The sequence below is a fragment of the Pongo abelii genome, chromosome 5 (genome assembly GCF_028885655.2).
Source record: "Pongo abelii isolate AG06213 chromosome 5, NHGRI_mPonAbe1-v2.0_pri, whole genome shotgun sequence".
Taxonomy (NCBI): Eukaryota; Metazoa; Chordata; class Mammalia; order Primates; family Hominidae; genus Pongo; species Pongo abelii.
Window position 1 is genome coordinate 98,742,196 of NC_071990.2, and position 15,778 is coordinate 98,757,973.

Genomic DNA, 15,778 nt, shown 5'->3' on the forward strand with positions numbered 1-15,778 from the left:
TTGACTCCTTTAGATCTATGGTACATTTTGAACCTCTTAGAATGGCCTTACCTGGCACTTGTATCCAGTCTCCAGACTCAGGTCCCACTAATATGTCTCATGCTTTATATTCCGGCATAAAAATCTGGTTGTTGTTTCCTGACCATCCTGCATACCTGTCTTGGGGATCTTCTCTCTGACTAGATGCTTTCTTCACCTTTTCCTGGCCAAATTAAACTCAAAAGATTCAGCTAGAACATCACCTATTCCAGGGAATCCTTTCCTGAAAACCTCCAGGCCTAACAGCATATGTAAATCACTATATTTCCAGAACACGTGAAAGGATGTCAAAATTAGATTACATTGTATATTTATTATTATTCTCTTGAAGACAGAGACCATACTAAACTTCCCTATAAGATTCTGACCGTTCTATTGTTTGTGTACTAATGGTTTTAACTAGGAAGGGTGGCAAATAAATTGTGGAGTGCGTTGAACTTCCTGCAAGGGGTCATACAAGCAAAAATTTAGGAACATACAAGTATCTCAATTGAAAGGATTATTTTTATATAAGATAATTTTATTTATATTCAGAAAGATGTTTGTGTTTACTTGTTTGGGGACTTTCTGTACCAGGCAAGCCCTTTTACATATGTGAAGTGAGACTGCAGGTGAAGCCATCTGGCAGATCATATCACATATTCGATGTTCCTAGTAGCATGGATAAAAGGCCTTTAAATAAAATTTCAAACTTATCTAAGTTAGGACTGGATGCATGATTCTGAATGTAATTGATTTGGCAATATATGCCACCAAACCTCAAGAAGGAGACACATACTTGTTTGAGTGTAAAAATTGATGACATTGTGCTGGAAAACTATTTAACACACAAAAAAAGCTAAACAAGATTTCTCAAGCTCTAGGAAGTGATTCAGCGTAAACATAGACTGGTTTTGGGAAAAGAGGGTAAAACAGCATCTGTGTTTTGTAGTCCGTAACAACTATACCCAAGCATCAGTTCGTGCTTCTGAGAACTTTTTCACTGTTTTCCCTACATCAAATAAGTTTGAACCCGATTTAATGAGATTCTGCACCCAAATCTAAATAATTAGAAATAAACTTTATCACTTTAGAGATTGACGGTAAAACAGGGGAAATACCTAATTTCTCAAAGAAAATAAGAGACTGATAAGAACCAAATAACCTATTTCTTAATAACATGATCTGGAAATGCTGATGATATCTACAAAATGATTATTTGTAATGATTCAAATGAAATGTAACAGCAGACTGGATGAAAATTTCATTTTATTAGATAGTAGTATTTTAATTATTTTTTAATTACCACATCTGAGTTAGAACAAAAAGCTTAGTGTTTGGAACCATAATTTAAGGTCAAATAGATACATTTAAAAACATTCTAGTTTAAATTTGTCAGCATAAGATCCATGAGGGGAAAACAAAAACAAAAACAAAAAAAACTAAGAATTTGGGGAAATGGTGCAATGCTTTAGCTGGATTATGGTGTAGAATGAGGTCTGTTTGGTGACAGTCAACATACTGCTATTAAGTATGAACTAACCCGGTGGCCCACAACATGCGCATGGTGTCTGCTTTTAAGAATTCTTTTTTTTTTTTTTTTAATTTGAGACGGAGTCTCGCTGTGTTGCCCAGGCTGGAGTGCAGTGGCGTGATCTCGGCTAACTGCAAGCTCCGCCTCCCAGGTTCACGCCATTCTTCTGCCTCAGCCTCCCGAGTAGCTGGGACTACAGGCGTCCGCTACCACGCCCGGCTATTTTTTGTATTTTTTGTAGAGACAGAGTTTCATCGTGTTAGCCAGGATGGTCTCGATCTCCTGACCTCGTGATCCGCCCGCCTCCGCCTCCCAAAGTGCTGCAATTACAGGAGTGAGCCACCTGCGTTTAAGAATTCTAACGAGAATGTCAGCAGATACTCAGATGATCATTGAATTTGCTACTTTATTTGTTTCTTTATAGGAAGTTCACAGTTGTTTATGTCCCTGCTGCATTCATGGAAGATTTGGGGATAGAAATCACATGACTTTTCCTATATATATAGTAAAGTCTTTAATTAACTGAATAGGGCCTTAAAATAAAAGCTCTTTCTCAGCCTCCCTTGCAGCAATATTGAATTTCCTTATTGGTTGAATGTTTACTAGAATATTCCTTTGGTTTTCAGCTTTCATATAATATGTTCATTTTTTCTTATAAATTATAGTGATTAAGAATATTCTGATGCTAGCCATTATGCTAGAGACAAACCTTTGTTGTACCTTACATTATACACAAATGTAAAATTGCATTGAATTTCCCCAGAGATTTACCTTCAATAAGTCCATAACATTGTGTTTGTTTTGTTTTAATTTCTTTTTCTTAGATCTTGAGTGTGCCTTAAAATTCCATTTCATGGAGAGCTGTGCGTGGTTGAATTTTGATTGATTACTCAATTAACTGATTTATTGGTAGAGTGGTTAAGAAAGAAGACTTTGGGATCAGACCAACCTGGTTTTGAATTCAAGCTCAGCAACTTACTAGGTGAGTAACCTCTAAACCCACATTAAGCCTTTTTTCTATCCACAAAATGGAGATACTAACATTGCTTGTCTTGTTTGGCTGTTATGATGACAAAATCAGAAAATATGAATAAAACCTTTTGAATTATGCCTGATGCATACTAATCTTAATGTCAAATATTACAGTTTCTACATGCCAAAGTAAGTGGATTTATGAATTATATTACCCATTTAAATGAACCCCTATGAAAGGAATAAGTGACTTGAAAAGATTTTTGCTAAGAAAAGACAAATATAATACTAATAATGCAGGAACATAGTACAAAAAAGGATACAAGCAGAGTGGATGTTTTATTCTTTGTCACACTTCATACAGTATAAAAGCAATGATGGTCTATTAGGTTTCACAAGAAGTTGGCCAAAAAGGTTAAACATTATTAAGAACTCATTCTGATGCAGGATTTACATCCACTATCCTAAAAGTAAACTTCATGTTATTTGGGGCCTTGAGAACTCAGCTAATGATAGTATGATGCCATCACAATGAACACATTTTAAAAGTAACCATCCATATTATGAAAACAAAACTCTACCACTTTCTTAGCTATTTTATAATATTGTCATACTCATATGATAATTTATTATTTTTGGACTTAATGACTAGTATTTAGAAACTTTCTTTGAGGTTTCTCAATAAGTGTGGCAGAGCATAATTTTTGTTTTGTTTTGTTCTGGATAATCTACCAGCCACATACCACTGCCCTTTCTCATGCCACCCCTACTGTAAATTCTGGAAAGACTAGTATGCTCTTTCTCAGCTTCCCTTGCAGCAATAGGGGAGCCGTAAGTTCTCATTATATCCAATGAGGCATGAGGAAAGGTCTGCTGGGCAAGCATCTAGTGATACTTTCTTCCTGACCCAGGTGTGGCTAGTGCTGTCCTTCCTTGTTCATCGCATCTTTGAATATAGTTTTATTTTGCAGAGTTGTGGCAGCAATCTTACAACCAAGAGTCAGCAAGCACAGAGACAAAAAAAAATGTCTAAGCAGTGCAGAAAGGTGGAGCAAACCTGGTCCTTCTGACACTGCTGAGCACCAGCTGTGGACCACCTCCCTCTAGAACATGACTGTGCTGCTCAAGCCAATGTGAGTCAGGTGTTCCTTTTAGTTAGTCTGTAGGACTTTTGTAATATGAGCTCATTCATTTTAACCATTTCATTTATTATTTACACCACACCCTGTTTCCCAAAAATAGTTGAAATGATGGGTAATACAGGAAAAATGGGAATAAAATAGATAAAATTGGTTTTCTAAAGCTTAGTATCAACAAAGATAAGCTCTAATAGTTTCTCAGGGGAAGCATAGATTTTTCTGAGTACTGATTTCTAAATGACATTTCCTATGTGAATCTTGATATGAAGAACATCAGATGATGCAGGGTGTAACCTCTTCTGCAACCTTGCTGTGTGAACTGCAATTTTATTTATAGGAATTTTATGGAGTTGCTTTGTTGTATGCATCCTTCTATAGAGTGGATCAGGGGCATCAATACACAACTCAATGACATCAATTTTGTGTGGGGCCAGTAAATGCAATATATCATACCCTCTTGTGGAACATTCTGATTCAAAGCAGAAGTTATAATTTATAAGAGAGAGAATGGCCTTCAGTTTCTGGGGTTTCTTTTTCCCCAAGCATTATAGTTCACACAGTTTAGATTTTGATGGGCATGCAAGATCTGAGAGATCAACATTCTACTCTTGGATGAAAGCCCAGGGAGGAAGTCTTTTGTATTTCTGGTTGAGGGCAGATTCATATGTTTAAGAAGCAGTAAAACTGGTCCTGTGTTTGGTGCCCTATATGCAATACTTGGGGCATATAATAAATACTCATCACTGGATAGAGAACCATCACACTTTGCCTGAAGGTGGCCTTGTGGGCACATGTTTTCTTATGAGGCAATGCTGGATCCCTTTGTAACACATGAGCTAGTGACCAATTAGTCTTCAAAGTTTTAGCCTATAGGAAATGGTGAAGATAATTTTGACCTAGAAATATTTAAAGCCACTGTTGCCACTTACCCATCATAACTATAGGACAAAAACAAAAACATAGTACAGTGCCATCACAATTAATACATTATTAACACATGCACACACATACGTACAGGCACAAACAAAAATTCCTTACGTTATATTCTCATATTTTATCTCGTTTTGAGCAACATGGCCTTTGTCTGAATCCACTAGGATGAATTCCTTGCAAAGTAAACTTTTAAAAAGTTTAGATATTCCCTGTCAGATAAAATAATTTTAGCATTAAAATATTTAATATGAAGCCATGCCTTCTGATAGCGTTTCATTGGATAACCTCTGCTTTGTGACAATTAAATTTTACAGTCAATATATAGAAATCTTATTTTCATATTTTCTTGGGGGAAAGGAGGAAAAGTATGTTCTTTAAGTGGTACAGAATAAAGAGCACATTCAGTTGCTTTTCAAAATATATACCTGGACTGAGAGGAATAAATTTATATTCATAGATACTACCTTAGGGTAAGAGCAGGCAGATAAGGAAAGCCCAACTCTTTATAGCTTATGCCAGAGTGTTTATTCTCATGTGGGGGTATCTCTCTTTATATCAAAATGTAAAATTAATAAAAACCTAAATAATTAATAAGATATACATTCATAGGAAAAACTGAAAAGACTTTAAAAATTAAGCTTACTGAATTAAAGTATTCCCCCCAAATCCCTACCATGTCTCTTTTTCAGAGATGTTAAGAATGATACCCCAGCTCTTTAACTGGAGGATAAACTAGTTTATATTTTAGTGAAAACATGCTGCCAAATTATTTCATTTCTACTACTACATTATACTGAAAGACTTAAGTTAAAATATGAGCAATGTTTTTTAATTCTCTTTCACTTATTGCAGACTTCTCCAAATAGCAGAATCTTTTTCTTTCACAGCTCTGGTTTATTTCCCAGGGCATCACCATTAGTGTCTGTGTTTATCTTCGTTATCAAAACTTAGTCTATAAAGTCATTTTTGATAATTTTCCTTTTGGCTTAGCCTCACAAAATCTATTATTCTAAAGCTGGATAACATGCCACATTCCACCTCTGCCTGTGCTGCATAAGCACTCTGAATGATGACAGATCAGAGAAGATGGGCCTGAATGCATAATTATTGTGACATGTAGTTAATGTTGGTTGATAAAAGTAGGCACACACAATTAAGAAAACATGCTTGATAAAGCTAGGCAGTTTATTAAGGACTTGGGTAAAACAACTGTAAGAAGTTACAAGGATTCTTAAACTTCTTTTTGCCTCCTCCAATGTCACTGTCTCTGATTGTCTTCCCAATCTTTTCATAAGGTTTGTCTCATGCATAATAATTTCCTACTCCCCCACCCCATTCCATTCTAGAACAGTTTTGCCTTTTCAACTAGTTACTGTTACCACCATTTAATAAGAAGGTTTTGCTTGGCTTTCTAATCGAAAACTTGCTTTTATCTTTCTTCATGAAAGAATTGAAATGGCTTCTTTCAGGTTGCTGTAGCCTCTGGGGAGATAAGGACCCTGCGGTTAACAGGATGAGAGATTTTTGTTTAGAAATTTTTATTTAGACAATGAAAAATGACCTCTGTAAACTCAAAGCTATCTTATTTTTGGGCTTTAGGCTTCTGGCAGATAAATCAATTGGGCCCTTGGGACAGCAAAGGAAAAACCTTTGCAGTAACTATGTCAGGGCAACGCAATAGATTTGTTGTGAGTATGCAGTTGTGTTGAATGTAGAATGCACTTAAAAATAAATATCATTTTATTTTCTACTAAATATTCAGGATCTGGATTCTACTGTTTTCAGCTGCTACAAGGAAATATTTCTTTTTGTGATGCAACTAAAGAAGGCAGATATTTTTATGTATAAAATATGTGGCTATTGTTGGTATTCTGATTTTGACTTTTTAATTATTTACCTGTGCATTCTCTAATGGAGACTGTTTATAGACTTAAATTCTCAAAGTTATATCCTCACATTAAAAATATTAGTATTATGAATGGCTGTTTTGTGGATAAACAATTTCATTGTTGCCTACATAATACAATAGTCTAAAAAATGCTTTTCTAAAAGATGCTTTTCCAGATTGCCACCACATTTTTCACACCTGTTCATAGGCTCAAGGAGCTTTGCAGAGCCTCACGGCATGAATTTGCACTGCATGCTTACTCTCTAAAGAAAAAGTGTTGCACTTGGCAATGTGCTTTTTTACCTGTGTCATGTAGAGTGGAGATTCAGGGTGAAAAGTTATGCAGAATAATCTGTAAATTTGACAAGAAACAAAACAGGAGACAGATGCTCACTCAACCAAAATGCATGGATGTGCAGTTGTTAGTAATGGAATTGTTGATTAACGTAGTAAAGAGGCAGTTTTCAAGGGGTTAATTTGTTTTCCTATTGTACAGGAAACCATTACATCCATTTTTGCAATGATGCTAAGGTTATGATATAAACCAATAAGATGCATTAGACCAGAAATTAAGGTATACTGGAAAAGAGAGGTACAATATGCTTAGCAAACAGCACATGAAGAGTCACAAGAGAACCAGTGGAAAAGACAGAAGCGAGATTAGGAAAGTGAGCAAGAAATATAAATAAAAGCTATGCTCTCCCTTTTTTCTTGAACTTTTAACTTTGGAATGAAAGCAAGTCTGTTTGATCAGCTTCTTCTACCTTTTTATCTTTTTCTAAATTTCTTTTTTGTTTTTTGGGTATTTTTTTCTCCTTTCTTAAAGTTGATTAATTCTAGGCTATGGTCAGAATTAACAGGTAAACCATATTTTATTTATTTTTACAGTTCTCTCAATTTAGAAACTTGAATAATATAAAAACATAAAACAAAGATATTGCATAAATATCCTTGAATTAGCTACAGTCACACTTCACAATAATCAAATGTAAGTTTCAGTTTTAGGGATACTGGGACAGATAAATGATATATGTTTGGATCTGGGTTTCCTTTTCCAAACAAAATGGGCATGACATCAATCTCAAAGTATTGAAATAAGTAATAAGTGAGATTATAGATAAAATAACAGTAGCTGATAGTTTCTGAGCACTTGCCTCTGTGGGCACTGTTTACATATGCTCATTTACTCCTCACAATAATTATATGAGATATACATTACTATAATAATCCCAATGACTGGTACAACAGAAGCATAGAGAGGTTAATTCATCCACTAGTATGTGGCAGAGCTGGTAATCAAGCCAAGAATCCTGTGCTGTTAACTCCTGCAGTATAATCCTCTGCACCAAGTACACAGTATACATTCAGTAAACACTAGGACCCCCGTTCTTTCCTTCACTGAAGTCTAATATGTTGAGTAAGATATCGGTGATCAACTTCTGTGACTTGAATATTAAAGTATTCAAGTTATTAAAGAAAAATTGTATATTTAAGTGTTTAATTCAGTTGTTAGAGCAAATATGCCTGTTTATTATACCCTTTTTTTGAAATAATATATCACATCCGAATATTCAATGAATCATCAGCATTTACCATATCCCTATCACAGTATCTACTACTGATTATGCAAAGTAAATTTATCTCAAGACCTTTACCAATCATCACTTAAAAATCAGTAAAGAATAAGTTTATTTAAAACCAATAGAAAATAATTTACAATATTACTTTCAATTGTTAATTTAATAAAAATCATTGTTGGGCTGTACAATACAGATACCAAAGATGGTGAACTATCAGTCTAAAATAATTATATTTGGTTATAATTAATAATGAATGCTTCATGAAAAATCTTTGAACTTAAGTTCACTAGACATTTTCTGAAAATGTAGTTGTCCATACACAGTAGAAATGGCATCAATGATCAATTAAATTTATAAACTGTCATAGAATCCATGCTTATGAAGTTTCACTCATCTCAATAACTGACTTATTATTCAACTTTCTGAAAAACAGTTGTAAATCCAGAGATGGGCTACCCAAAGCTATAAAAGAGTTGCAATAATCACAAAGCCCATTTAATGAAAGTCCATGTATGCCACTCTGAGGTGGTCCCCAGACTCCCACTCAGGATTTGTTATTATGCTTATTCATTTTCCAAGCTGATTGCAGATTCAAAATATCAACTGAGAAAGAAAAAAAAGAGGGCACTTTTAGGAGCAGATATAACTACAAAGTCTTGTGTATCACTAGTAATGCTTAGCTTGGCGTCCCCTACAACAGTTGATGATCTGTAAGTATGTGTTGAGTAAAGTGGTAGTAGGGAAAGAGAAATCAAATAGCAAAAGTAGGTAGGCAAATAGGACTGTACAAATCTATGATTGTTTAGCATAGGAGCCAGTGCAACAGTTTAAAAGCTCTTTAAGGCATTGCCTTACAATAGTTCATGCTTATAATAATGAGATGTCTTTATCTGTAAGATTAACTCGTGTTCTAAATACTATGTTTAAGGCATCTGAGTAGATGTCTTTATCAATAAGATTAACTCGTGTTCTAAGTACTATGTTTAAGGCATCAGAGTAGTATTATGAAATTCTTTGAATATTTTAATTAAAGATCTTAATATTTTAAAAATTGTGCAGGAATTGAAAAATCCAACTAAAGGAGACAGAAAATAATGAAAATGAAGAGGTAAAAGTGAACATCAAAATAAATAGTAAGTGGGAGGAAAAAGACTATAGGCTAGTGGATATTCATTTGGAAATGAAATACATACTACAACTTTAGTTCTTTAAGAGCAGACACCCTGTTGTATTCTACTTTGTATTAATAATTTGTGTCTGAACCCCAAATCTGGATTATGGGGAAGCCAAGGGTATGTAAAATTTAAGGAAGCACTAAAATATTCAAAAGTCAAGATAAAGAATATTTAGATACAACATTTTAAAAATAAAAATGAATGCAAAAAATTCATGGTAAATAAAATACCAAAATTTAAAATTTAAAATATTTTAGATTTAAAATAAGACAGATTTCTTTTATAGCCCTGCGTTATTATATATATACTGTGGTAACAGTCATTTGCAACCAGACCATGGTCCCTGAGTCCTGCAAGTGCTGCAACCCTCACCAGTTAGGTTTACAAGGTTTGAACATGGCATGCAAACAGATTGGGCAATGTGGAGTTTTGTATATAATCTTGCTTGTGACTGTAGAGACTTCATTAACTTTTCCCCCTGAGTTCAAAATATGGGAAGATACTTTGATAATAAGTGTATACCGAAGGGCATATTTTTCCTTTTGCCTCAAGCTTCAATATGTCTCAGCACTGGAATGCTGAAGACTTCCTAATGCATAGTTGATCACTGATGTTTATTGAATGAAAAATGGTTAATGAATTAATGTGGCTATCTTCTTCTCCAAATATGCATTACTAAGATTCTAATATTTGGTGTCCCTTCCAGCTTGTATATTTTTTCTTCTTGCTGCATAATTTATGGCCTTTCTACATCTGACATTCTTCCTCAAAGTTGCAAGGGAGGTTTTAGGGGCATGATTAGAGATATCTGGATGCTCAAAGAAGGCTGTTGTAAAAGCTCATGAATAACACACTATGTATGAAATTTTATAATAATAGTTTACCAAAACTGCCAGTTTCCCTGACTTACTTCCCTTACTACCTCTATACCTGGAATCTCCCTCATTTTCTTCTCAATTTTATTTAAGCACACTTCTAATATTCGATTTGGTTAAATATTTCTGAATAATCAGATTTCAGTATTGCAGAAAACTTTAGTTTTGCAACATTCCAAATTGCCACCTATTATTTCCGTCTTTTTTTAATTGTTCCTTTATAGTATCCTCAAGATTGTTTTAAATTTGTTGTGTATTCTCTCTTATTTGGAATGATATCTATCTTAAAACTATGTCCATCTTGAAACTCTCTGCAATACCTAGCAGATCAGAGAAAATAAATATTAATTAATGATCATGGTAATAATAATGATGTAGCAATTTAACTGTCTTATGTCTTTGCTCACATTGCCCTTATGGCCTCACTGGAATAATATTGATTTTTACAACCAACACAGTTTCTTATCTTTGAAAGCCTTTTCTCTGACTCCATTTTAACGTCTCCCATTATTGTTTTGTTACACATAAATGATGTGAAAAGAGATTCTCCTGCATTATTTATTTTTTTCATAACTAATATTTGAATAAAACAAAGGTGAGATTTGACATAGGAAAGTTTCTGTTTTTCTAAGAACTAGATCATATAAATGCATATAGTCAAGATGTATTTTTTTAGAGATTTTGAAAATATTATGTGGAATATTGTTTTTTTAAGTAAATAAGAAACAGCACCCTTCAGAAGTCTTATATATTATTTATGATTCTATTTAAAAAAATATTTTTTCATGAGACTATTTTACTTGGATCTTCAAATTGTACATTTGTTGGGGCCAGTTCACCTACTGGTCCATATCCACATAAGTCATGCTTTACAGTCACAGACTGGTGTGACACACTGTAATAGAAAATGATGCATTGACTGAATTTAAAGGAACATGGACTATTTCTGGATCTGCCGTGCAGCATGAGATCTGTATCATATTTGAAACAAAGCTAACCAAGCAGACAAAGCAAAAAGATATCTATAGCATCCATTAATCAGGATAGAGTATATATTTTTTCAGCATCTTACTCTATTTGCTTAGCATATTTTAAGCCTGAAATGCAGAACAAAAACAGCCTTAGTGACCATTTACATTGATTCTTACATGATTGTCCTTAGAGAATCATCCCTTGAAAAAGCCAAAGCAAATTCGATTTCTTTGAAAATTGTCAAATAGTTAGTATTACATGTATCCCTTTATTCCATCTTTTTTTCCACTGGGGTGGCATTAAAATATTCTGCAATGTATGCATTTTGATTTAACTATAAATATATAACTAAATCTGCCATTTAAAAACAAATTGAAAATAATTTAAAGTGTGTTGTTCATAAGAAATGCAAGCATAAAATTACTTGAAATTTAAACTAGGAAGAGTAAACAACATAATAGAATCAACTAAAAGATGCATATTCATTCTTAAGACCTTCAGTTTGGATAAGACTTTAGAAACTCTTTGAGACAGAATTACCACACCTGCTTTAAAGAAGGCAGCTTATATTTCTCTCCACTCTATAAGGTATATTAAACATTCTCAAGTCCTTTCGCATAGGATTTCCACATCTAAAATTGTTGAAGTTGAGCCTCTATGTTTCTCTCTATTCAAGTTACTTATTCCTCCAAGTGCAGTGAGGTAAAAGCGTCTGGGGATCAGACTGACACATGTTTACCCCATCTGCGTCCCGCCCCGCCCACCATCTCTCACCTTATACAAAAATCAACTCACCATGGATTAAGGACTTAAACCTAATACCTGAAACTATAAAAATTCTAAAAGATAACATTGGAAAACCCCTTCCAGATATTGGATTAGGTAAGGATTCATCATCAAAAACCCAAAAGCAAATGCAATAAAAACAAAGATAAAGAGCTAGGACCTAATTAAACTAAAGAGCTTTTGCACAGCAAAAGGAACAGTCAGCAGAGTAAACAGACAACCCACAGAGTGGGAGAAAATCATCACAATCTATACATCTGACAAAGGACTAATATTCAGAATCTACAATAAACTTAAACAAATCAGTAAGAAAAAAACATTCAATCCCATCAAAAAGTGGGCTAAGGACATGAATAGACAGTTCTCAAAAGAAGATATACAAATGGCCAACAAACATGAAAAAATGCTCAACATCACTAATAATCAGGGAAATGCAAATCAAAACCACAATGCGATACCACCTTACTCCTGCAAGAATGGCCATAATAAAAAAATCAAAACAGTGGATGTTGGTGTGGATGCGGTGGACAGGGAACACTTCTACACTGCTGGTGGGGATGTAAACTAGTACAGTTGCTATGGAAAACAGTGTGGAGATTCCTTAAAGAACTAAAAGCAGAACTACCATTTGATCCAGCAATCCCACTACTGGGTATCTATCCCAAGGGAAAGAAGTCATTATTCGAAAAAATACTTGCACACATGTTTATAGCAGCACAATTCACAATTGCAAAATCGTGCAACCAACGCAAATGCCCATCAATCAATGAATGGATAAAGAAACTCTGAGATATATATATATATATATATATATATATATATATACCATATAGTTATGTATATAGTATTCCTATATATATAGTATTATATATATATTATATATATATAGTATATATAGTATTCCTATATATACAAATACTATATATAACTATATGGTATATATATATCACATAGTTACATATATAGGAATACTATATATATAACTATATTTTATATATATATATAGATGAATACCACTCAGCCATAAAAAGGAATGAATTAATAGCATATGCAGTGACCTGGATGAGATTGGAGACTATTATTCTAGGTGAGGCAACTCAGGAATGGAAAACCAAACATTGTATGTTCTCACTGATATGTAGGAGCTAAGCTATGAGGACACAAAGGCATAAGAATGATACAATGAACTTTAGGGTCTTGGGGGGAAGAGTGGGAGGGTGAAGAAGAATAAAATACAACAAATATGGTGCAGTGTATACTGCTTGGATGATGGGTGCACCAGGGTCTCACAAATCACCACCAAAGAACTTACGTAACCAAATACCACCTGTACCCCAATAACTTATGGAAAAATAAAATAATAAAAAATTTAAAAAGAAGTAAAATACCTGTAACTTTGCTAGTATTAAGACATCTGTAACATAACCCCCATCCTCATTTTTATTTTTCTTAATTTTTAAGTTTTGTGGGTGCAGAGTAGGTGCACATATTTATGGGGTAAATGAGATATTTTAATACCAGGCATGCAATGAGTAATAATTATATCAGAGTAAGTATTCTGATATACTTGATGCTGAGGGTATTCATCACTTCAAGCATTTCTCTGTGTTACAAACAGTCCCATTATATTCTTTAGTTAACTTTAAATGCACAATAAGTTATTATTGACTGTAGTCACCCTGTTGTGCTAGCAAATACTAGATCTTATTCATTCTATCTAACCATATTTCATTAATGCTTCTCTCTGTATGTTGATTTCCCCTCTTTCCTTTGTGTCATCCACATCTGCTCTCTCTTGCCTTCCCTCACAATCACACCTCCTTTCCTTTGAGATAATTATTTTTAGGGCTTTTGTAATTGAAAAATTATTTATCAAGGGTCTTTAAGTGATTTTCATTACTAAGCACATATAGCTAACTCTCCCATTTCTGTTCCCATCCCTGGCCTAGTTAAATCTTCACAGCTGCATTGAAATTACCTGTTCTTAGAAATCAGCTAAATGTGTTATGTCATATATACATCTTCCACCCTGAAACAGCTGTCCATTCACTATTCCATAGCTCCTGTTAACCTCATCATTACTGTCCCAGATGTCTAGGCTGTGCAGTATGAAGAGATACAAGGAGTTGGGAAAGAGGAAAACATACTTGGAGAATGATATTCTGTAGTTATTTGATCTGTTCATTCAACATTATTCCTCACAGTCAGCTTAGAAATAATATTGAACAATTTTCTCTATAATATTTCTGCATTTACTTCCCCATTTTCATTCTGACAACCACACTGAGCCCAGTTATGCTTTCATTACTTCACATCCAGTCTCTCCTCTCATCCTTTTCATGCTATAATCTATTTTAGGTACAAAAGCGGGAATAATCTCTCACACATCTACAATGTTTCCTTTTTCCTTACTGTATTAGAATGACGCTCTTCCACCCTCTTCCATCTTGTCCTTTTAATCTCATCAGCTGTATTTTTCTCAGTACATTTCATGAACAGTTCATTCAAGTCAAAGTCACCTGTTGTTTGCAGAGAGGTTGAAGATTGAAAGAAGAAATTAACTCCTTTCTTCTCATTCATTCTACCTCTCCTTCCTCCTCCTTCCCCTCCACTACTCTCCTCCCCTTCCCTTCTCCTGTGTTTTTACTTTCATTCATTAAACAACTTATTAAATACCTACTATGCTGACATACCCTGGAGCTAGATGATACATCAGACTTAATTCCACTTCAAGGCTGGGAAGTAAGTAATGCGGCATGACATTAATCTTCACAAGACATTTGTATGGGAAATATTACCTATAATTCATAGAGGTAGAAACTAGGATTGAGAACAGTTTTATAATGCACAGAGGTCACATAGGAGATAACAAATAGACCTGGGATTCAAATCTAGACGTTTTCAGTTCCAGGATACATATGTTTCCCCTTAAAACTACTTGAAATAAAAATCCAGGAAGTCCATGGCACTGAGGGAGAGAGATGAACGCAAATGAATCTGAGGTGCTAGAAGTCAGCATACCTACAGGTTAAAGAGTGGACACTGGGCTTTGGTGAGATAAGGCTGGAGGAGTAAGGAGGGATTTGATTATGTCCACCCTTATAGGCCATATTAATCAGGTTGATTTTTAGTCCTATGGCCACTAGGAAACCACTGACTTACTTTAGTTAAGTGGGTGACAAAACAAGATTTACACACTGGAAAGATAGCTCGGAGGTCAGGGTGAATGTGGGTAACTAGCAGTGCAGCTAAGACGATGGACTAAGGTGATGTGATTAATACCTATAATATAAAATGCTAGGATTCACTGCTACATTTGATATATGCATTAAAGGACATGAGATTTCTAGTGTGACTCAGATGTTTCTGACTTCCTTACTGGGTAGAAATCACGTTTGATCTAGGATGGGATGAAGAGGTGGAATGTTAATTGAATACATGCATGTGTGAGGTTAAAGAAAATATAAAATAAGAAGAGGCATGGGACCAAGTTATGAAGAGCTACAACATTGATGATTGGATAGAAGGAGTGATCTTAGAAAAGGGAGAATAAAGAAAAAAATCAGAAATCAGAAGATATGTCAAGGAAACTAAGAAAGGCAGAAGAAAGATTTTTAAGGTAGGAGTGGTCAGTAGCGTCAAATTCCGTTGAAATTAACAAGTGTTCATCAGATTTAGTGACTGAAGATCATTGTTAACCTTAGAGCTCTTTGAATCAAGGTTCTAGAAGTCGGATGAGAATGGATAAAGTTAGGAAATGGATTCTGAAAGAGCAAGAATAATTTTGTAGAGAGGCAGTGGGGCGAATCAAGAAAGATTTCAGAAGAAGTCATAGTTTGTTTTCCCTTTTTATTAATATTTTCTTGGAAAAGAATTCCCTTCTTAAAATAATTTGAGAATGTAGAG

At 34.4% G+C, this 15,778-nt stretch overlaps 1 long non-coding RNA gene across 22 annotated transcripts in view; it reads left to right on the plus strand.

The window, feature by feature from the left end:
- The window catches only part of LOC129060000 (uncharacterized), a 1,058,541-nt gene that overhangs the window by 572,593 nt on the left and 470,170 nt on the right, over positions 1-15,778 (plus strand). For all 22 annotated transcript variants that reach the window (XR_010140292.1, XR_010140285.1, XR_010140291.1 and 19 more), the window contains one exon: positions 2,377-2,534. This is a non-coding gene — a long non-coding RNA (uncharacterized LOC129060000). The remainder of the gene's footprint in view (positions 1-2,376; positions 2,535-15,778) is intronic.